We start from the raw sequence: 23,613 nt of genomic DNA on the forward strand, positions 1-23,613 counted from the left end.
ATTATAATTTCTCTCTGGATAATCTATCCATTGATGTAAGTAAGTACCAAAGCCCCCTATTATTATTGTGTTGCTATTTCTGCCTTTAAGTCTGTTGTTATTTGCTTTACATATTTAGGTGCTCCTATGCTGGGTGTGTAAATACTTACAAACATTATATCCTCTTGTTGGATTGACCCATTTTTCATTGTGTAATCCTCTTCTTTGTTTCTTATAGTCTTTGTTTACTTTCTCTTTTGACTGATATAAATATAGCCACCCCAGCTTTCTTCTACATTTGCACTTCTGCCCATTTTTTTTTTTCTTTTTAATGATCTGATTGGGCAAGTTCCACTGTCCTGTCTTCTTGGTTTCCAGTCCTTTCTTCTGCTTCATCTAATCTGTTGTTGAACCTCTCTAGTGTATTTTTGAGTTTGGTTATTTGTATCCTGTTCTAAGACTGCTGTTTGATATTTTCTTATATTTTCTTTTTATTGAAGTTCTCATTATACTCATCCACTCTTCTCCTAAATGCACTGGGCATCTTTATGACCATTACTTTGAATTCTTTATCAGGTAAATTATTTATCTCTTTCATTAAGGATTTTTTCTAGGGTTTTATTTTATTCTTTAATTTATAATGTGTTCCTCTGTTTCTTCATTTTGACTGAGTCTGTATTTGTCTCTATGAATTAGATGAAAGAACTACCTCTCCCAGTCTTGAACTATTGGCCTTGTATAGGAGATAAAACTTATCATTCAACTTTTCCCTAGCTCTTGGTTGTCTCTCAAACCTTCATGTTTGTTTAAGTAGCCTATTTTATTTTTAATAGCTCTCAGTCATTGATGGTGTGCCAAAACCAGTCATTGTCTCAAAGGGGAGGATCTCAGTCAGCACCTAGGTTCAGGCTGATAGGAAGCCAGACCCTCAGGCAGCAGCTTTTAAAGGATGCCAATATCTACATACCAGTGGGACTGTAAGCATAAACCAGAGCCAGGCAATCTGGAGGTGTCCCCTAGGCAGCAGTCACAATAATCAGAGATCCAAACAAAGTGTATAGGTTCCTCTCTGGGAAATACTGGTAAGCTATTGCAAGGCAGAGGGAGAACACAAAGATGGCATCCTCTGGCTTATGTTCCCTGAGAGTACCATAGCCTCTAGATGTGTGGCAAATTTGAAGCTTGCCCATAAGGCCAGGTTTCTAAGACTAGCAAGTAAGCCTCTTTCATAGAAAGACTGGGTGTTTGAATCTTCTGTCTATGCAGTGCCCGGGAGTGATAGCCTGCCAAAAACTTTCTCTCTAGTTGTTACCATCCTGAGGGAACCAAGAATTCAAGCTCTCTTGGCCACAAAAGCCTTCAAATCAAGTGGTATCCCCTATCAGCCACACACACACACACACACACACACACACATACACACACGCACACTCCCCACAGGACACTAGATTAGAAAACTGTAGCACCAGACACATATAAGAACTTCCCTCCAAGAGATGCTGATGCTCTGAAATGTTTCAGAGGGAGAGTACAAAGATACTGCCTGGCCTCCAAGGTCACAGAAAAGGTTCAAAGTTAGTTCTTAGAAGTATGTTTAATCAGAAGACTTCCCTCAGACTATAGCTATGATGATAAGCTAATTAAGCCTTTTTCACAGAAAGTTAGAGCTCCTGGATCTATTGCCTCTTGCTGTGTCCTGGAAGTGGTAGCTGTTTAAGAACAGCTTCTCCATTGGTTAGAATCCTTTTGGACCCACAAGCATAAATGCCACTGGCCGCCAGACCCAGGAGGTGTAGCAGTGTCCCCTGGCAGCAGCTACAATAATCAAGGTAGCAGAGAAAGGTGTGAGCTTTTTCTTGGAAGATACTGGTAAATTGGAGAGAAGCAGAGGAAGGGCACAAACACTGTATCCACCAGCCTCTATTCCCTTAGAGTAGCTCCTTAGGCCCCTTTAAGTTTGCTAAACCAGGATCCTGCCCCACAGCCCAAAGCTCCTGGCCAAGGAAATAGGCCTTTTTCTTAGAAAGACTGAGTATGTGTCTTATTCTCCTGTCTGTGCAGTGCCCTGAGAGTAGTGACCTGCCAAGAACTGAATCTCTGTTTGTTATTGTCCCATAGGACCCAGAAACATGAGCCCCCTTGACCTCCAGAGACAGGTGATCAGTTAGTGGCCCCTGGGTTATAGCCATAAGAACCAGGTCACCAGACATAAAAACTGGGGCACCAGACATCTGTAGAAGCTCCTTTCTTGAAAATACCTAGTGCAGCAAAGGGAGGGTGTGTAGATGGCACCTACTAGCTGGAGGGAGGTGGAGGGAAAGTACAAAGATGGCAGAGAAAGAAAGAAAGAAAAGAAAGAAGAAAGAAAGAAAGAAAGAAAGAAAGAAAGAAAGAAAGAAAGAAAGAAAGAGAGAGAGAGAGAGAGAAAGAAAGAAAGAAAGAAAGAAAGAAAGATAGTGAAAAGAGAAGAAAATTTGAAAAAGGAAAGAAGAAAAAGAAAAAAAAAAGAAATAAAAAAATAGAAAAAAAATAGATGATGCCCACTGGTTTTAGCAAGGCAGATAGAGAGCAGGAAGATGGCACCCAGCAGCCTTTGTCTATGGAAACTACCCCAGCAGGCTTCTGCCCTCAAATTAGGGCAATAAAATTAGGAAACAGGTCTCTTTCACATAAAGTCTGGGTGCTTTTCAAAGGGCTGCTTTTCTGTGGGTCCCAGGGCAGATGAGTCTGTTTTTCAGGTTCATGGGTATGGAACCTCTTTAGTTTTCAAAGAGAGATAGATGTTTTGGGGGCTTGTCTCTCAGGTGCCAGTTTTAAAATCAGGGTACCCAATATGGGTATAAACCTTTCATTCTTTCAGGAAAAGTTCTGAGTTTTGAGTTCCCTCCTGATTGTGGGGGTTGCTATGACAAGAATGGGGTTTATGGTGAGATTGTGTCTCAGCCTTTCCTACTGACTTCAGTGTGGTTTCCTGCTCACTTGCCTGATGTGAAGGGATTGCTCTGCCACTCTTTATGGTGTGTGTTTATTTGTGGAAGGAAATTGTTCCATCTATAGCTGTAGATTCAGTGTATACTTGGAAGGAGGTAAGTCCAGGATCTTCTTGTGTTGCCATCTTGAACTAGAACTCCCTTAAATTGCACTATTGAAATCATTCTCTACCCTTAACTCTCTTTTCTGTTCCCCAAATTTTATCAGCTTGCAATCTTCCATCTCATCCTTTAAGGTCTACATCAATCACATCTCTTTAAATCATTCTAAGATGCCTGGGCACATTTTATTGCATATTTTAACCTCTGTTATCACTATTGTTATAAACCACATTGTATTATAATTTATAGTACAGGTGACACTTCTCATTGACTTGTGAACCCTTATGAGGCAAGAATACTTTTTGTTAAAATTAATTTTCCTAGGGGTCTCTTTACATAAACTTGATGAGATGGGCCCAAAGCATCTAATTCTCTTTGTTTTCTTCCTGAGGATGGAAACCGGGTTACTATTTCCATTTTTAGGATTCACTTATATTTTTCAAAGTATGAGAAGTCTTAAAGGGAAATAACCTGACAATTAGGCAAACTTGAGCCTATAGAGCATCTTGAACAAAGGGCACTTTTTTGATATCCTCCCTGCCCCGCTTAGAGGGAGTCCAGTAATATATGATTCTTGGATTGTACATATTGTGGGGTGTGTGTGTGTGTGTGTATCCAAATGCCATGAGAGTCTCTGTATTGTCTGGCTTCATGCATGTTTTTCAAGGTTTCAAAATCCATTAACTAGAGCTTATTTAGCTTCGCCTGATATGATAGCTTTTATTGTGTGAGTATGTGGGGATTTTTTTTTTAACAGAAGCCAAGTGTGCCCTTTGGATGAATTGATTTCCTCAATCTCATGGTGAAATATTGCATTTCAGTTGTCAGTTTTGATTTATTGTTTCTTTAAACATTAAATCTTCCTTTGCATTTTTATTGGTTTCATTAAAAATGTTCTGCTCATCTTTTTCATGGCCACCTCCATAAAGGCAAGGAAGGCCTCAGTGAGAGAGCCTTGGGGGACCCACAGAGTCCCCTCCTTCCTGCAAAGTCCTCCTGGCTCATGGTCTTTCATTGGCTGCATGTTCTGAGGATCAGCAAACAAACCAACAAAAACGCTGCCTGCTATTGTTATGGAGTTTATAAAAATATGTATTAAATCTAATAACTTTGGTGTGTAATGAGGCACAGAGCATATGTCAGAAGTATGGTGTCCAAGCAGCAGTGGGCTTGAATGGTTTATCTTGCTGGCAAATGTGTTACATGAGATTTGACCCTTAAATTGAGCACCGGGAGAGATAAATAGAGTAATCAAAAGGACTCCCGTACAGTCATAGGAACCTGGAGCCATCTGGTCAAGACAAAAATAAATCAGTAATGCAACTGGAAATGGTCTCCAGAGACCTTTGAGGATTGGTTTAGCATCACTGTCTTTCAAATTGTGGAGCAGAGGAAACTGACAGCAAAGATCAGGAAACCAACTCTAATTAACACACACACAGCAAAGGGCTCAGAAGTCTTTTCAGACTGAAATGCCTCATACCTGAGGGACTAAAACCCAGACAATAATTTGAAAGTCCCATAGCTTGGTTAAGACAAAAATAAAAGCATGTATTGATTGTTGGATAAGCTTGTGAAGTCCTGATACAGAAAAACAAACAAAACAAAACAAAATAAAAACAGACCTCCATTTAATCAGAATTTAACAAACCAGAATTTTCAGCTGTGCAGTTTCATTTGCTGACTTGAATTAAGAAAACTAGTATCCAGTCTATCTCTTTAAGAAATCTGTCTTTCCTCAACTTTTTAGATATTGGCAAAGTAAGAAATTAACAAAATGATGTGAAATGTTTGAATACAGCAGCATTTTCCTCAATGTTTTCTTTGTTTTTTGAGGCTGAGCCAAAACCATCTTATTTGTTGTACCTAATATAAAAATACTTATTAAAATCATCCTGAGTTACACTGACTCAAATCCTCAAAAGCTAAGCCATTAGCAATATAAATTAACACAAAAAGATATGTAAATACTGTTTTGATTTCATTTTTGGAAAAAGTTTTAAATTGTACCAAATATGTTTTCACCTATATCACATAAAACATTTTGACCAGAATTTGCATTTTGGAACAGTTATTTAGGATCATTTAATGGTAAATGGTATATGGAGCCACGTCTGCCCCAATCTCCCACGACACCGTCTGTCTGTGTTATGTCGAAGATTACGCAGCAGGCCTCCTCATCCATCACAGCTTTCTCATTTGTTCAGCTCATACATAAGAGCTGAGAGCTCACTCCATGCGAGTTGCTCTGCTTAGAAATATGTGAGTTAAAGGAATGTCTGAGACAAGGTACCTGTCCTTTGAGTATAGATTCTGGAAGAGGACTACACATGGAGATAAATGAGAACATTCTGGACAGTGTTACCAGTGAAGTTCAAGACACACAGTCTGGTTGGGCAAGGAGGAGCTTATATGCTGTCCCATTTGGCCCTGTCACACTTAAACTCGTCGTGATTCAATATTCTCTCCTGTAAAATGGAAATCATAACAATATTTGACTTGTAATTTTGTTTTAAAGTTTAAATGAGTTAAGGCATATAAAGCACTTAGCACAGCAACCAATACTTTTCAGTACCCAGGAAAGAGCCGATTCTTATATTCACATTATTACTGCAAGTATCTTATTTGTGGTGATTATTATTTAGTCCTTTTATGTACTGACTCTAGTCTTGTTTTCTTCCTCACACCTAGATGTTAGTAATTTAAAGATTTGGCCACTGCCTTGCCTTTTTTTTTACTGAGACATTGGCCCACTACTATGGGCATTTAGAGAAATGGAAGGTGCTGTTTTTCCCCAACGAGCTTCTAGTTTAAGTGGAAAGACAAGAATTAGACACACACAGACATACTTGTGACATCTAGTAATAAAGCACAATAAACACAAACTGATTGGACGGAGTACGTTCAGTCCTATGTAGCACAATAGCCACACTATATGCTTCTGGTCTATTAACATTATAATGGACATTGTAATCATGAACTATGATTACACTGTACATTTCATCCAACTTTTTCTTTTCTCGGTAGTTAATAACTGTCTCTGTTTTTGTTTAGTTTTCTGATTCACCCCAAATAGAGTACATAATATTTAATATAGTTACAAGTATCTTAGAATTAACATCAGTTGAACTTTTTCTTTCTTTTTTTTCTTTCTTTCTTTCTTTCTTTCTTTCTTTCTTTCTTTCTTTCTTCCTTTCTTTCTTTTTCTTTCTTCTTTCTTTCTTTCTTTCTTTTTTTTTTTTTTTTTGAGACATCTATTCTGTAGCCCTCTTTCTCCTTACTTCAGTCTAGGATAGACACATCTATAAAGTTAGGATTTCCCTTCATCATCATCTGGAGAATTCCATTGCCTCTTCCTTTGGTGAAGCCCCATGTCCGGAATTATATGTTTCCATCTTTCTTACGTAGATAGGAATCTGTTATAGCAGCTTTCTAAGAAAGGATAAATAGAACATACATTTTTTTGAGTTTGAAACTCAGCATGTCTGAACATGTCTTTATTTTCTCTTCATATTTGATTGTTTGGCTGGATATTAGATTCTAAGTAGAAGATTATCTTCTTTATAAATTTGAAAGCTTTTCTCTATTTTCTTTAAGCTTCAAATATCTGTGATAGTCACAGAGAGAGAGAGAATGAGGCAGAGACACAGGCAGAGGAGAAGCAGGCTCCATGCACCGGGAGCCCGACGTGGGATTCGATCCCGGGTCTCCAGGATCGCGCCCTGGGCCAAAGGCAGGCGCCAGACCGCTGCGCCACCCAGGGATCCCCTATCTCCTCTTTAGAAATGAAATGTAAGTCTGTTTCCAAACCCTCTCCTTTCATTGTCTATAGCCATTTAGGATCTTCTCTTTAACCCTCCAGTTCTGGATTTTCACAATGACACCCTTTGCTGAGGGTTCTGTTCTCATTCATTTTACATGATATTTGGTAGCCTCATTTTTTGTTTTTTTAGAGACAGGGAAAGAGAGTGTATGAATGCATGAAGTGAAGAGGGGCAGAAAGAGAAGGAAAGGGAGAATCTTAAGCCAGCTCCACTGTGCAGAGCAGAGCCCAATATGAGACTCCATCTCATGATCCTGAAATCATGACTTAAGCCAAAATCAGGAGCTGGATGCTTAATGGACTGAACCACCCAAGTGCCCCTGGTTGCCTCATTTTTTTTTTTTAAGCTGGAAACATGTCTTTTAAATCTGGGAAATTATCTTGTATTATTTCTTAGATAATTTCTATTCAGTTTTGTCTCATCCATTATCATAACTTCTATTACTCTTTGTACTGTAACTCTCACAAATGTTTTAGTTTTCTTATATTTTCTCTTTTATTTTCCCATTGTCTTATTATTTTGCCTTTTAGATTTCTTTACAGATTTATTTATTTATTTGAGAGAGAAAGAGAGTGTGTGAGTGCATGCAGAAAGGAGCAGAGGGAGAGGGAGAGAGAGATAACTCAAGTAGACTTCCCACTGAGGGCCGAGTCCAACACAGAACTCAATCCTAGGACCCTGAGATCATGACCTGAGCCCAAATCAAGAGTCAGACACTCAAGCAACTGAGCCACCTAGGTACCCTAAGAAGGTTTCTTTAATATCTATTCCTTGGGTTGATCGTTCACATTTCTGCTCCATTTTTTTAATTTACTATAGCCCATATTTTTCTCTGAATATTCCTCTTGTGAAGAAACCAATTTTCATTTCATAGATGTCTTCACTTTTCTTTCAGGAAAAAAACCCTTTTTAGATTATTGGAGGTTTTCTTTTGCTCCTTACATTGTCTCTGTTTCTTCTGGTCTTATTTAATCTCTTCCTTTTGATCTTTCATTCTTATTTTTCAGACCTTCCACAAACACCTGGTTATCACTTCTGGTATATTCATAATTAAGAATAAAGCTCTGATCTAGATTTCTGAGTTCAAGAGCAGGGACTGTCAGGGGCACCTGGCTGGCTCAGTGGTTGAGCATCTGCCTTCAGCTTAGGTTGTGATCCTGGGGTCCTAGGACCTAGTATCGCATCGGGCTCCCCCAGGAAGCCTGCTTCTTCCTCTGCCTATGTCTCTGCCTCACTCTGTGTGTCTCTCATGAATAAATAAATAAAATCTTTTTTTTTTTTTTTTTTTTTTTAAAGAGCAATGAGTGTCAAATGGCAGATGTCACTCTAGGTTTATCAGGGGGTGACAGCATTTCCATCTAGGCCAGAGTGTCAGACTGACTTGAGAAGTAAAAAGCTCAATTTCCTAGCATTCTCAAAGATGATAAAGAAGAGTAGGCCAGGATGTGATTAGTTGGTTATGTAGGCTTTCATTAATAATCTGTTTTTGATGCAACATTTTACCTCAATGTTTAGTTAAGGCTATGATTTCTAAAAATCAGAGCTTCTATGGTCTCATTGTTCCAGAAGACAAACTTGCAGTCTTCTGACCCCATTGGTACATTGAATTTCCTGGCTATCCAAGATGACGACTAACATCTAAGTCCTAGGTTTTTTTATTGCCCCTATAAAGACTTTCAATGTATCGCGCAGTTTTAAGACCTAACTGGTACTTCATCATCCAAAATGCCAGCATATCTAAATTCTAAACATTTCCAGGCTTATACCATGAATGGTTTTGCTAATATTTGGCTATTGACTAGCAGACATTCAGGTATCAACTTCCTCTGAGATGTTCAGCCAGTAAGCCCCTGCTTATCTCATTCTAGTTCCTCAAGTTTGTTGGCTTCTTTCATTGACTCTTGTCACTCTGTTCCTTCCTCCCTCCTTTATTCCCTCCCTCCCCCCTTTTTTCTTTTCTTTTTTCTTTTCTTTTCTCTTCTCTTATTTCTTCTAATGTCCCCATATAAATCTTCAAGAGCAAATAGAAGATAAATGTGTCTGTTTAATTCACCATGTCTAACTGGCAACCGGATAGGATTTTAATGGTTGCATTCTGGGCCCCAAGGCAATGTATTGTGGGAGATATTTAAGGGTTAAATCATTACATGTATGATTTTCTAAATCATAATACATGAGATTTGACCCAGGGGTTTTAGATAAATACCCATTGTTACAATTAAATATTTATTTGCTTGGGGATTGTGAAACCCAGTATTTATTAACATATTTCAAGAGTCATTGCAAAGACAATAGTAGCCATCATGTTTGCTTCCTAGTCTCTGGAGTAGTATTTTTATAGCCAGGAAATCTATTTAGCAGCATCCTCTGATACTTTATTTTTCTGAATAAGATTACAATCTTAGGATTAATTATACCAAGTGTAACTGAAAACCTTAATGAAAAACATGGTCACCAGAGACATCTTGAAAATATTTTCTCTGACAGATCCAGTTCACCTAAATACTCACCTTGCTGACATCAACAATTTTGAAAGCCTCAGTTTGAATGTGTGTGCACAACTGGGAACATGCATATCCAGAAAAGGTATGAGTTTTATGGAGGCTGCAGAGCTGGCAATATGTACAAGAGCTTTTCACATCAGGAAGTATCCTTCACATGGGATGATAGAAGAGTAAAATCATGGAGATAGAAAAAGGCTGAAGAAATCCATGGTCCCTGTATCCAACTGAGGAACTTTAAGAGGACCCCTTTTCTATAGCATCCTTGATATGACCAGTGTTTATAAAATGATAGGCCATCCATCAAATTGAAAGCCATTTCTTCCTTTACTAAATAGTTAAAATGGTTAGAAAGATCTTTTTTGTATTTAATCTGATCATATTGATTACCTTTATATTTCTTTTCTTTTTCCTAGTTTCTTTTCTCCTTTTCCTTTTTATGCTAACACCAAAAAAATCATTGATCTGGCTATGAACAAACAAGTATCAGTAATATATCCATGATGGCATCTTCAGTGAGATCAAAGATTTCAAGATCATCAAGGACTTAGCGTCTGGATTATAGGATATTTCATTGAGGTTTCATTCAATATTCAGTCATCCCAGTAAAGACCTCAAAGTTTGGTGTATGTGTACACGTGTGAGTGGAAGTATGTGTGTATGTCAGTGAACGTGTGTGCATGTGTGAAAGAGAGAGACAGAGAGAAACAGAGTATATAGTGCATTGTTCTCATTTTGTTACAGGAAAATTGTGAAAAATTAAGCCATAAGTTGGATCTGTGGACAGTGATATTAAAATAATGCAAAAGCAGTTTTAACATTGATTCTGGACATATAAACAAAGAACGTCACTTGTGATGGACTCTATTGTCATCTTATAGCAAGATCCCAGCCTCTTTACCTGTTTAGGTCTTGAGCCCCTCAAATTCTTATTTTTCTAAAATCCTCCCAGCCTCTTGGAAATATGACCTCATATGCATCTTCATATTAATATGTTGGGCACTTCATATATCACTTCTCCCAGAGGGGTTCACACTAAAGAAAAGCCTTATAAGGATCATATCCAATCTAAAAGATAAATCATAATAGGCAATAATGTGTAAAAGGCACTACCTGAAAACATCTTTTTTGGCACCCATCACACCTCCATAGCCTTTTGCTTGATGCTATTCCTTTTTCTGCACAGGAGACTGGCCCTATTTTGAAAGTTACTTGGACACTTTGCATCATTGTACAGTGGGGATGATAAAGTTTCCTTTTTCCCCAAAGAGGAGCTAGGTGGTGCTAAGGTGTTAGAGGTGACATTGTATCTAGTCGGTGATCATTGGTCCAGTTAGGTTGCTGCTGAGATGACCCTGGCCTCTGTTGGCCTGTCTCTCCCTTCTGCTAAATGATTCTCTCTACATAACACACTTTTAAGTCATGAAAAGTTTTTCTTAGCTACTATGTCATAGTAAGCTGACCATGGCTGTTTCTCTCTAGTCTTCTTTTACTTACATATGGTTTGAGAATCTACTATGCGCCAGGTTTCTTCATAGGGTACAGATTACATGATCTTCTTCCTGCAACCATGATGTCTCTGCTCTCATCATTTGTTTCTCTTGGTGGCCAAGATCCTTCCTCCATTTTGGAGTATTGCTCCCTAAAATTCCGCCTTTACTCAGTTTCTTCTATTTTCCCATTAATATGTAGAACTTTTCAAATATGAACTCTAGTAGCCCCCCAATTCATCAATAAATATTGCTTCAAGGAATGGGAGTGGTAAGGATCAAAGATGACACTAGGTTATTTTTTTTAAATCTTATAACATTTAGGGGGATCCCTGGGTGGCGCAGCGGTTTGGCGCCTGCCTTTGGCCCAGGGCGCGATCCTGGAGACCCGGGATCGAATCCCACGTCGGGCTCCCAGTGCATGGAGCCTGCTTCTCCCTCTGCCTGTGTCTCTGCCTCTCTCTCTCTCTGTGTGACTATCATAAATTAAAAAAATCTTATAACATTTAGAAAATATTCTTTGGTTCAGAAATCTCACAGAGGAAGACATAGACATGGCCAACATGCACATGAGAAAATGCTCTGCATCACTTGCCATCAGGGAAATACAAATCAAATCCACAATGAGATACCACCTCACACCAGTGAGAATGGGGAAAATTAACAAGACAGGAAACAACCAATGTTGGAGAGGATGCGGAGAAAAGGGAACCCTCATACACTGTTGGTGGGAATGTGAACTGGTGCAGCCACTCTGGAAAACTGTGTGGAGGTTCCTCAAACAGTTAAAAATAGACCTGCCCTACGACCCAAGCAATTGCACTGTTGGAGATTTACCCCAAAGAGACAAATGCAATGAAACGCCGGGACACCTGCACCCCGATGTTTATAGCAGCAATGTCCACGATAGCCAAACTGTGGAAGGAGCCTCGGTGTCCAACGAAAGATGAATGGATAAAGAAGATGTGGTTTATGTATACAATGGAATATTACTCAGCTATTAGAAATGACAAATACCCACCATTTGCTTCAACGTGGATGGAACTGGAGGGTATTATGCTGAGTGAAGTAAGCCAGTCGGAGAAGGACAAACATTATATGTTCTCATTCATTTGGGGAATATAAATAATAGTGAAAGGGAATATAAGGGAAGGGGGAAGAAATGTGTGGGAAATATCAGAAAGGGAGACAGAACGTAAAGACTCCTAACTCTGGGAAACGAACTAGGGGTGGTAGAAGGGGAGGAGGGCGGGGGGTGGGAGTGAATGGGTGACGGGCACTGGGGGTTATTCTGTATGTTAGTAAATTGAACACCAATAAAAAATAAATTAAAAAAATAAATAAATAAATAAAAATATTCTTTGGTTCACATGATGTCAATGTATGTGAGATTTTTAGAGCTTCCTATGTAAAACCTTTTCACTTGCTCACTCTCTTATATGTCATATCTGTCCTTGTTCTTTTTTTAATATAGGATTTTCACTATCTGTTTATGATTTGTTTATTTATTCATTTATTCCACCCACAACTTTTAGAGTGCTATAGTCTGAAAAACATTTAAGGAAAAGTTTTTTGGGTTACCTCTCTGCACTCAAGCTATGCCTCTAAATGTTTGCAAGTTTACATAAAAGTCAGAAAACACCACCCAGGACCATAGATATTACTGACTAAATGAGTGGTATAATAGGAATAGGAATACAATTTTATGTTTATATAATATTTTTCCCCTTTAGGCACTTGTTAGGCAAAACACTGCCAAAGAGGAAAGGGAGTCCAAAGATGAACATTAGAAGTGGTGGATAGTTAGCACCTTCCAAATAAGGGCTCCAAGGGAGTTTTCATCATTTAAATTAAAGAGTTTTAGAGTATTCACTGCATCATCAAATAAATAAATAAACAAACCAAGGAACAAATAAAGGAGAGGGATCACCTGTCCTTGAATATGTGTAACTAACAGGTCATACAGGTGAAATTCATTTCTTTCTTGTGGAAGTCTAGAAGTAAGAGACTAGGGCTGACGTGGCTGCTACATGGTATTTTCAGATCTTCTCAATATTTCTACTTTCTGCAATATTGCCAATAAGTTGAGACAACAGGGAGTCAGGTGAAGTGGGTGGAGCAAAGGGAGGTACCCAATTTAATGAGATCAGAAAGTTCACTGCTGAGAAATGATGAGCAACAAGGATGGATGTGGTGAGGGCAGTTGACATGAAACTATGCATTAACACATAGGTGTTGGGGAGCCTTTTTATCCTCTTGACAGCAGAAAGACAAAGCAGTGCTACAACTAGTATTTTAGGTCTGACACTAATGTGAAGAATGGTTTCTAAAAAGATGAAATAGGAGTGAAAAGAATGTAAGGAAGATTGAAATAGCTATAAGGAAGGAGTGGCATTTGGAATAGAAAAAGAGAATCGGAAGCTCAGAGGTATCTTGTGATTTTATTTAATCTTCAATATAATTGTGATCCATGAGCTCCATGAAGGAATAGGTTGGGAAACTAACCAGAAAAGTAAACACACTGATTTAATTATTTTCCTTATCCTTTCATCTACAGAGTTTGTCATATCTCTGCCCACAACTTGCACTATGCTCATGACTATACTCATGCTGAAAGAATAAGCAAGCACTGCATGATGCACTGAGAAGGGATCCAAGACCAGTATGCTGGTCCTCATGAGAAAGCAAATATTTTAACTCCCTAACCCCTCTGATGCCTCTAATTTATAACACTTCTTTTTTGTTTCATGGAGCCTTTTTGATCTTTAAGAGTCTACTGTTAAATGAAAATGCCCTTGTAAGGAAAAGTAGCTTAAGCAATAGTTTTCCCACTTTATCCTGATAATTTCCAGCTAATTTCAAGGGTTTGGCAGGCAGGTCCCTGGGATCCAGGCCAGTAGTATGGGTGTCTTGAGAGAGGGAAAGGCTGGTAGAGTACCCAAACATTCAAACCTTCATTCAATATGGGTCAGTCCTGTCTCCATCTCTGTCCAGGCCAGGTGAAAAGTCACAATCAGTCTAGGAGTTCACTAAGTTTTGCTATCTCTGGATCTATCTGATCCTTGGTGTATGGCTCTCCGAAAATCTCTCCCCTCCCTATACCAGCTTTCTGTTATGAAGAACAAGAGTCATGGGTTAAATGGGCTATTGAAAAATAAAGAGTGATTAGAGCATCTTGAGATTTCTGTGACATTTAGGGTGTTAGCTACTGACAGAATGGCATGGGTATTGTAGATTGACAGTAACCTTGAATCCTATGGTAAGAGGAACTGTCCATATTTCTCAGCACTCCACAGAATGTTTCTGTCAGTCTGGATTCAGTTTCTAAGGAAGGAGGCTTTAGGAGTCACCGGGATGCTCTTTCTTACTGCAGGTGATACAGAAGAACTACAAACATGTGAGCAAGCGTGTCATTTCTCTGTAGGGTGCAGGGAAATACACAGCACTGTTAAGGCTTTGCTCCCTCCAAGGGAGATGTATTTTGTTTCTTTCAATGGCTTGCCATTCATTTGGAGACAGAGCATTGTTACAACTGAATGCTGAAGTTGGAGAAATTGTTAGGCTAATTGTTGACACACTCCACCATCTCATCTGCTAGAGCCTAAAACTAGAGCCCACCAGAGTGTGAGGAAGGAAACATCCATGTGGGTGGGGAGTCCCAAGAAAGGGAGTGTTAGGAGGGAGAGGTGCACATTATGAATAGGAAGGACATTCTGGGGAGCAATATTTCTTGCAGTCTAATTGCTCTATGTTTTATAGAACCTGATCATTAGGGGATCCTAGGCATGATTCCACAGAGATGTTCTTGTGAAATAAAGCAAGAGGCTATTAAACAGAAAGTTTAAATATAGCTACAGGGAGACATACTTCCTGACAACTTGACAGATGTCTTGGAGTGACGACTCCTTCCTTCATCGCTAATTACAAAATCATTTGTCTTAAGGAAAGGACAAAAGAGAAGTAATTATGAAAAACATGATTCTTAAGGGATAAAAAGATAACATCAGTTTAAAACACAGAAGCAATCATAACCACTTAGAATCATTATTAGTTTGGTGGAACCAATGACAGGTTGCTTTTTAGAAACCAGAGGGAATGGGGCTCCTGAAGCAGAGGGAAGAAAACATTCAGTTTCTTGTTATGCTAAACTTATCCCCAGACTCCCGAGACTTCTTTGATGAACAGTTCATTAAAATTTCCGACCGCAGATGAATTTGAGCTAAAATACACAAATGTTTTAATTATACATTCCTTTTTAATTACACTAATGACTTGTAATGTGTTTATGTTGGTTTAGAGTTTAATTTCTTCCCTTAGATTAGGTGGTTGACTTAAGGACTGTACTTTTCAGTAAAATAGGATGATTCATCAATGTTTGATTATGAATTAATGCCCAAATGCAGAGGAGCTGCTGCCCTTGGAGGGATAGCTCTGCCCATGAACAATTGCCTCTCCTCTGAGACAGAGCAGATCTTGCCACCTTGCAGGCACAAGGAATGGGAGTTCTGAAGGAAAAGCTGTCACTGGTTCTAAGGAAGGAGTAGGAGACTAGATGAATGGGAAAGGAAAGACCCCATTTGAGAAATAGGTCCTTTACCAAGGGTCCATTTACATGCTGACATGAGAAGAGTCAGAGCTAGCCCATGATGAGGTTGTGAGGGGCGGTAGCACTCTTTATATTTTTACCTTCCCTTTGTGTTCTCTTTGGGACCTCTCTTTTTGAGGCCCTCAAAAAGTAACCTCTAATAAGAAATTCCCTTTTTTCCCCCACAGAGAAACCGTTCCACGTGGTATGATTCAAAACCAAACCATCAAGCCTGGCCCCTCATTAGCAGACATGGTGTCATGTGACCTCCAGCTAGCCAATCAGAGTATACAGTCCTCCTAGGCAAAGAGGTTGATTGGAGGTTATCACATCAAATAAGCCAGATCACTCAAAGTTCTTCCAAGGAATTTTTTTTTTTTTTTTTGCCAAACTTGTTGTGGTAGGCAGAATAATGGCCCTCCAAATCTCCAGAACCTGTAAATATATTACTTTACATGGCTAAAGAAACTTTGCAAATGGAATTAGGTTGAAAGTCTTAAGATGGGAAGATTCTGTGGGATTTTATGGAGGGTCTAATATAATCACAAGCATTCTTAAAAGTGAAAGAGGAAGGCAGAAGAGTTAGAGAAGATGTGACAAGAACAGCACAGAGTGATACGATTGTGAGCCAATGAATGCAAGCATCCTCTAGAAGCAGGAAAAGGCAAGAAAGTCCTGAGAATCTTCAGAAAGGAATGCAGCCCTGTCAGCACCTTGATTTTAGCCCCATGGGATCTATTGCAGATGTCTGCCCCCAGAACTGTAAAGATAATAAATTTGTGTTGTTTTAAGTCATCAAGTTCATAGTAATTTGTTACAGCAACAATAGGAAACTAATACTTCTATCCAGGAAGGTGCTGTGTCTCAGCTAGGATCTTGATGTTCTGAAAACCAACATGTCTGTGTCACAGAAGGTATTAAGAATACTGGAGAAGGAGCCTTGGGTCCCTGATGATGCTATCTGAGCTGCTTGGCCAGCTTGTACTGAAGCAACACCATACTGTACTTGACAGTTATGAAAGGCAACTCATTCTTCATAAAATTCTGGCTGATGCTGGTTTGAGTTGGGTTTCTGTCACTAGAAACGGAAGGTGTTGGTTAATTTATTTGTGGCAAGTGAAAAATGCAACATAGACAAGACTTTCATTAGTTCATAGTGTTTTGATAAAATTTCGCCTCTGTATACAGGTTGATACAGTTGGATTAAAGCAGCAAATGGTATTTGTATTTATTGCAATTTTTATATTCTTGCTGTTTTCTCTTCAAAACTGCTCAGAATGTTTCAGAATGTGGCATGGAGACTGTGTACCATGCTCAAGTGGAAGCAATGATGACACATTTAACATCAATGCAGAAACTATATTTAGGTACAGACATTTTATATACTTGAAATTGAACCATTAGAGCATCTTCCCACTCTGAGAAGATATTCTTGCCATTTTCTAGAACCCTTCCCACTCTGATAGCCATTTTGACCAACAATATTATTTTGTCTAAGCTGTATGCAGTAGGCATTAATCAGAGAAGCCAGGTGGAAACCATGAATACAAGGCATGTCAAATCTCCTAAATGCTGAAGGAAGAGAATTTAACACAAATACAGCCTGATATAGCAGAGTGAGTGTTTTATCTGTGGAAGGATTCCCATATGAAAGGTTAGAAGTTTTTTGCAGATAGGGAGACCAAGTAATCAGGACACTGGACTTAGAGCCTGGTGACACCCTCAGGGGGAATGGTAGCACACGGCTTTCTTTACAATCTGGAAAAAAATTAGGATTATCTACAGGGTCTGATTCAGACGTTCTTTTCTTGCCATGTGGCAGCATAAGACAGAGTAAGCTTAGTTAAAGTCAGTTGTACTTGTAATATCTAGGCTTTTAGATGGGAATCAAGGGGCCCCAGATGTAGAAAAGGTGGGAAATAGTCCATTGGGAATCCAGCTATGTAGACCATTATTGCTCTTCTAAATATTCTTTCTCTTCTATGTGTGCTGCCATTAAAATTGAACTTATTTGGCAATGGGCTATTCCATATTCATTTCTTACAAGGGAAATTCCTTTTAACATATGGATAATCATTCATTCGTTAGCATGCATTTGGTTACAGATTTTCCTCTGGAGCAGAGGTTTTGATGGAGTTTGGAGAGATCATTCATTCAAGCAACATTTACTGAGTGGTTGTTACGAGCCAGGCTCTCTGCTATGTGCTGGGAATACAAACAAGAATCAAAGCAAATATGCTTCCTTCCCTTAGGATTTCATGATCTAATGTGAGGGTGGCAGGAAGCTTTGATCTGCAGTATTACATTGAAAAGGTTACAGACAAATTTTTTTTTTATTTTCCATTTTTACTGAACACAACCCCACTGTATCTCATCTGTTCTTGGAAATCCACCCCAGTTATTCTTGTCATTTTCTAGAACCCTTTCTCACTTTGCATATAGCACCATCACTCCATAGTCCATACACACATTTCACAGTAGAAATGTAAACGATCATTTCATTTATTTTCCTTTGGTTTATTGATAATCTAGAATAATGAAGCAGAGGCAGCTATCACAGAAATTCAAATCCATGAGTTCCCTATCAGTTCAGAGCCCTTTCACTATTCATGGCTATGCAAACCAACCATACATTCACCTAATCATAGGGTATAGGGACTTCAAACCACATAGGCTGTTCTCCAAATTCCACTGAGTACAACTCAAACAACATGGCTTGGCATCCTAGGCTTTCTACAGATGTGGCTTAACTCCTTCTCCAGGTTTGTTCCATCACTTAACTACTAAAATTATATGGCCACAACTTCCAGAATGATCTCTATGCTTTCCTACTACCATGCATTTGCTCATGCCTTTCTCTTCACCACAATTTCCTGCCACTTCCATCTTTCTGTAGTGACCTCCTAGTAAATCTTCAGTGACTTCTCAAATCTTCTGCATCTCACTGGCCAGAAATTCTCTGTAGCACTTTACTGAACTTTGCTTGCACTACTCAAATGGTTCTTGTCACATTCCACCTTCTATCACAGTTATTCTGTCACTGTCTTATCTCTTCTATTAGAAGGCAGACACTCTAACATGTATCTGAGGATCCTGCAGTTTCTAGCACATTAAATGCAAGGCATCATAAATATCTGATCAGTGATCAAGTGAATTGAATTGAATGTAGGTTATTGAAAGAATGGGGAGACTGAATCAAATCAATGTAATTGCAAACTTAGCCTATCTAGGGTAGGCTGGCTAGGGCAAAGAGTGTAGAGTCTATAAGGAACCTGCAAGGGAATCAATTCAGAGTCTTGCACAGATATTCTGGGTGTAAGGAGATAAAAGTATGCTCCTTCTGGTAGAACTGGGACAAAAAAGGAAATGAGTACTGTAAAGGCATTTCTATTAAAGACATGATGTATTGTGAGAGATAAAGAAAGTGATTTTTACTTGCGATACTGAACATAGTAATTCCATAGACAAAATGTACACATGATACCTGTCAACCTATTATGTGCTTCCTTCCTTGTTGATATAAGGTCTGAGCATTTTTTGATACTTGCACACTTTTGTTACTGCTGAAAGTTTTGGGAATTCTCTGAGGTACAGATATCTGATATCTAAGCTGCTGTCTCCAAGAGCACTCATGCTCTGTGTGGGTTGCCTCTGGGCTATCTAAGACCAAGAAGAGAAACTAGCGTAGGTGGAGTCCTAGGACTGCCAACAGCCTTCCAGCCACTCCACTTGGGCTGATTTTGATTACTGTAGTTACCGTAAGGGTTAAATAAAAGTTTTCTGTGTTTAAAAGAATCTTAACACCTTTGCTCTAGAGGTAGGGTAAGCAAACCATGACCTATGAGCTAAGAATGGCTTTTATCTTTTTAAAAGTATAGTGTCAAAAAAATAACAGACATATAAAAGGAGAACTATATGCAACAAAGTCCACACCTGGCCACAAAGCCTAAAATATTCACAATCTGGTGCTTTGAAGAATAAGTTTTCTTAGTATAAGTACTTAAAATAAAAATAATTTTCTAACATTTTATCGAGTTTATTATTGTTGTTGCTATTTGATTGTATTATTCCCCCATAGCACCTGAGCTCATTACTAGACTTCTTAACCTACACTGGCCAACTAGAATCCTTGAAACCTGTATTTATAGCAGTGACCAGCATCTCCCATCTCACAATGCTTATAAACCACTCTGTATTATAGCTAGAGCACTTGAAAATATTTATGCAATAAACAACTAATTTTTCAAGATAGTTATGTTTATACATATTGGGCAGAGGATATCTTAAAATTCTAAATAAAGTACCTTATTTTAGTTATACGGCATGACTTTCCAATCACAGCAGTCACCTTTTCATAGAGGTACATCAAGATAAATAGAGCAATATCCATATTTTACAGTCTATAAAATTCAAATCTTTGCTTAAAAAAAAGAGAGTTTACATGCAACGCATATACCAGCTTGCAAGTTTATTTATCAACATATATTTATGCAATATGTGCATTGTAAAGTTAGGGCATCAGTTTTAGGGTCTGGGCAAATATTTACAGCCCAGATTCAAATAGGGGTGAGTGCCTATCAAAAACTTTTGTGACAGGCAGTTTTAGTTCATGAAGGAAAATGTTACACAGGGCCAGCTATTCACAATATTGGGAGAGTGGAAAATTTCATCTTTAGGAGCTAAGGCTTCATTTCCTGCTCAGAGGCACTTTTTTTTTTTAACCTCAGTTGAAGCCTGGGGGTTGAGATCTTCATTCTTTTACCCTACCTCAATACTCCTACCACATTTTTTTAAAAGATGTAAAAATGTTACTTCTTTTTTTTTTCCAAAGATTTTATTTATTTATTCATGAGAGACACAGGGAGAGAGAGAGGCAGAGACACAGGCAGAGGGAGAAGCAGGCTTCACGCAGGGTGCCCGACGCAGGACTGGATCCCGGGGCTCCAGGATCACACCCCAAGCTGAAGGTGGCACTAAACCGCTGAACCACCGGTGCTGCCCAAAAAGTTACTTCTATAGACATGAGTATGTTTGATAATTTGTAAAATTTACTTTTTCCAGTTGTGTGTGTGTGTGTGTGTGTGTGTTTTAAAAACAATCAGAATCTTCATGAAAAGCCATGGGAACTTAAAAGGAATTTAAGAATATGGTAAGTAGAGACCTTGAGATGCAGTCATGTGTTTATCTTAGAGCTAGTCCGGCTGAGATAGTGATGTAGGGATATAGGTTACCCTATGGCCAGAGAGTGTGGGGCCAAAATCCATGTGACAGAGGCAGGAGTGATAATGCTCTCTGAAGCTAATCAGGAATTCCATGGGTCACCTAGCTGGCTCACTTGGTAAAGCATGTGACTCTTGATCTCAGGGTTGTGGGTTTTAGCCCTACATTGGGTGCAGAGATTAGTTTAATATTTTTTATAATCTATTAAAAAATATCCAGAAGAAAGGATCATTTAAGGAGGATAAGGCATGGGACACCTAGTTGGTTAAGTGTCTGACTTCAGCACAGGTCATGATCTCAGGGTCCTGGGATCGAGCCCCTCCTTGTTTGTCCCTCTCCTTCTGCCCCTCTGCCCACCCGTGGTCTCTCTTAAATAAATAAATAAACCCTTAAAAAAGATAAGGAAGGCAAAAAGCTATAAAGAACATGGATAGAGATTGGGAATGTCACATGAAAGCAAGAGAGTTTAAAATCATGAGAAATGGGAACATCTGGGTGGCTCAGTGGTTGAGCATCTGCCTTTGACTCAGGGCATGGTCCTGGAGTCCCGGGATAGAGTCCGGCATCAGGCTTCCCTCAAGGAACATGCTTCTCCCTCTCCCTATGTCTTTGCCTCTCTCTGTGTGTCTCTCATGAATAAAGAAATAAAATCTTTTAAAAAACCCTTGAGAAATCAAAGAGGCCAAAAGCACATGTAGCCACAATTGTTTGTCTCAGACAACTCTGGTCTGTTGGTGGGGAAGGTATTAGAGGCAAGAACATCCCAGAGACTGCCCTCTGGGGTTTTGTCCCTGGGACAAGAGGGACCAGGGTTCCTCACATTTGTCTAGTCATGTGAAGCACATTCTAAAGAGCAAAGGAGGTTTTTGCCACAATTGCCACTAAATACACTCACCCTTACTGGTATACTTGTAAGCTTCAAAAGCAGTCTAAGTGGGGAATTGTTTCCCATTCTCAAGTAGAATAGATTTTCACTGAGATCAATTTCAAGAAGTCTCTGGAGTTGATCTTTTCCTAGACATAGTATCTCCCAGAATTCTGATTCAGGCCTCAGTTTTGACACATAGAACTAGTATTCTAGGTAAAAATCTTATTTGAGGAGCATTACACATGTCTCTAAGGTCCAAACAAACCCACTCCAACTTTCATTTTTGGTTTTGTTATTGTGTTCAGAAGACATGCATTAGGACAGAGTGAAATATTTCAAAATCATAATACCTATAGTTATCAAGTATTAATCCCCCAAATTAAGGGATAATTTAATAGACAAAAGGGGTTCCCACTCTATCCCCTTAGAACTAGAATTAGAACTGACACTATATTCAGCATTATGTAGACCCTACTGATGGAAAGTACATGAGTCAGGAACTCCACCCAACATGTATTTCCCAGAGTTGGCCAAAAGATACTACTATTAAAGCATCAAATATCCCAGCCTACAGCCTTATAGGAAGTTAGTTCAAGGGATTATGTAGAGATACCACCCAGGCAGATACCTACATCCAATTCAGTGGGCAAAGAAGTGATAAACAATGGTATTTGCAGCTATTTATATGTTCAAAGATCCCTGAGAGGACTGCCTTTTACTTTTTACTGCCAAAGAGATGAAGAGTAGAAAAGTGATTACCAGGGGAAGAGAGGTGGGGAAAAAGGGGAAATGCTGGGAAAGGGGTACAAAGTTGCAGTTTTATAGATAAGTATAGACATCTAATGTAGATCATGCTGATGACACTTAATAATAATGTGTTGAACACTGGAATTTGATGAGAATAGGTTTCAGATATTCTGGCCATATAAAATGAAAAAAAATGATAGAAAAAATTATAATTATGAGAAGAGATGAATTTGTTTGTTTTTAGATTTTATTTATTTATTCACTAGAGACACAGAGAGAGAGAGCCAGAGACATAGGCAGAGGGAGAAGCAGACTCCTTGCAGGGATCCCAAGACTCCAGGATCATGCCCCGGGGCAGAAGGCAGACGCTCAACTGCTGAGCCACCCAGGAGTCTGTCCCAGAGATGAATGTGTTAAGTATCTTGACAACAGTCATCATTTCATTATATATATATATATATATATATATATATATATATATATATATATGTCAAATCATCATGTTTTACACTTTAAATATATATGTTTTATTGAAAAATATAAAAGATCAATAACAACAAAAAAAGAAAATGATCATTTTTCTTTCTTTCAAGATGTAGACCAATACAAACTATAGGGGATATTGTCTTTGATCCACCAACTTGGAGATAGATGTACTCTGAGAATTTCTATGAATGTGAGGCAGGATGTATAAATTCTGTAAAACTTCAAAATCTCAATCACTTCAACCTATAGAGAGCTCTCAGAGACTTTCCCACAACTATTTCCAAAGAATTGTATTTATCAAATCTCAGCAACCAGAGAGCTAGAACCCTATAAGTTAGCTGTCCCTGACAGAACTCATGGTATAGGTTGGTGACTATCTCCTTCCAGGCCAGACTTTTGGGCATGGTATTCTTGCTGTGAGCCCCTGGGCTCAGCTAGAGCAGGAGGCTCAAAGAGCAACACTGGCCAAGGAAGCTGAAATTGTGGTATTGCTGGCACGTGGGTGTACAAACAGTACTGTTTGTACTGTTGAATGCATAGTGGATGCCTTTACTTTTAATGAATCCTTATATTTTTAGATAAATATATATTTTATTACATGCACTAATTTTTTTACTTATTCTTTATAATTACCAATGAGGTAAAATTTTTTTTAAATTTTTTAAATTAATTAATTAATTATTTATTTATTTATGATAGTCACAGAGAGAGAGGCAGAGACATAGGCAGAGGGAAAAGCAAGCTCCATGCACCGGGAGCCCGACGTGAGATTCAATCCCGGGTCTCCAGGATCGTGCCCTGGGCCAAAGGCAGGCGCTAAA

The 23,613-nt window shown here is 38.8% G+C and overlaps 1 long non-coding RNA gene across 2 annotated transcripts in view; it reads left to right on the forward strand.

The window, feature by feature from the left end:
- Positions 1-12,122, forward strand: part of LOC112647837 (uncharacterized) — a 73,433-nt gene extending 61,311 nt beyond the window's left edge. Inside the window, exons 3-4 of one of the 2 annotated variants that reach the window (XR_007412074.1) lie at positions 9,383-9,481; positions 11,416-12,122. This is a non-coding gene — a long non-coding RNA (uncharacterized LOC112647837). Of the gene's footprint in view, positions 1-9,382 lie in introns of both variants that reach the window. The other variant, XR_007412073.1, reaches the window with a different exon arrangement.
- Positions 12,123-23,613: the final 11,491 nt, after the last annotated feature.

This window comes from Canis lupus, chromosome 7, assembly GCF_003254725.2.
Source record: "Canis lupus dingo isolate Sandy chromosome 7, ASM325472v2, whole genome shotgun sequence".
Classification (NCBI taxonomy): Eukaryota; Metazoa; Chordata; class Mammalia; order Carnivora; family Canidae; genus Canis; species Canis lupus.